Here is a 745-nt window from a genome sequence, read left to right as displayed (position 1 = left end):
TCTCGGGGGTTGTAAGTCTTCTATCACCACCTTCAGCAGCAGCTCGTATAGAGCTGAAAAAATTATCGTTTGGGAAATGGATCAAGGATTTGCACGACGGCGAAGTCGCCCAAATGACACGATCATAATTGAGGCGGAACGAAGCATAAAAACGACACTTGCTGAGCTCTGTGGGGCTGAAACTATTCTCGAGGATCCTACAAGTCATTTTTATACTTCGTTCAAAAAATGTCACAATGTGCTGAGAAGAGACCACAACGTGTGTTTTTCCGGATAAAGGATTGCATTTTGGAATCAACTTTATTCCTTCGACAAAAGATTGCGGCACATTGCCGACCCTTACCCGCAAATATGGGGTTCATAAACGCTTACTTTAGCTGTAAGCCCAAAGTAAATTTGTTGAAAAGCACCCCTTGACCTCGTTGATGTTACTTATTCACAGCTCGTGTGAGATAGCGATACCATTCTCTCGCGATGAGTACTTTAAGTGGGGTGCTCTTGGAGTGGCTACTTAGGCCTTAGAGCCTGCCGAATACAGCAATAACTGAAGTCGTTGGTCAAGGCAGCGGTTCAGGCTACACTCAAGGCGATCAATAACGTGATATTGACTTGATTGATGGGTTGACTGAGTGATTAATCAATCAACAATTAATTTCGACGTATCTTCCAATATAATTGAGAAGGTTATTACGGTAGCTCCACTCAGAGGCGAAAACGAGAGCCACTCGAGGAACTTAGTATTTAG

This window comes from Plasmopara halstedii (assembly GCF_900000015.1).
Source record: "Plasmopara halstedii genome assembly, contig: Scaffold_3060, whole genome shotgun sequence".
Lineage (NCBI taxonomy): Eukaryota > Oomycota > Peronosporomycetes > Peronosporales > Peronosporaceae > Plasmopara > Plasmopara halstedii.
The sequence above is the reverse complement of the archived record's forward strand: the minus strand, read 5'-3'. Positions refer to the sequence as shown.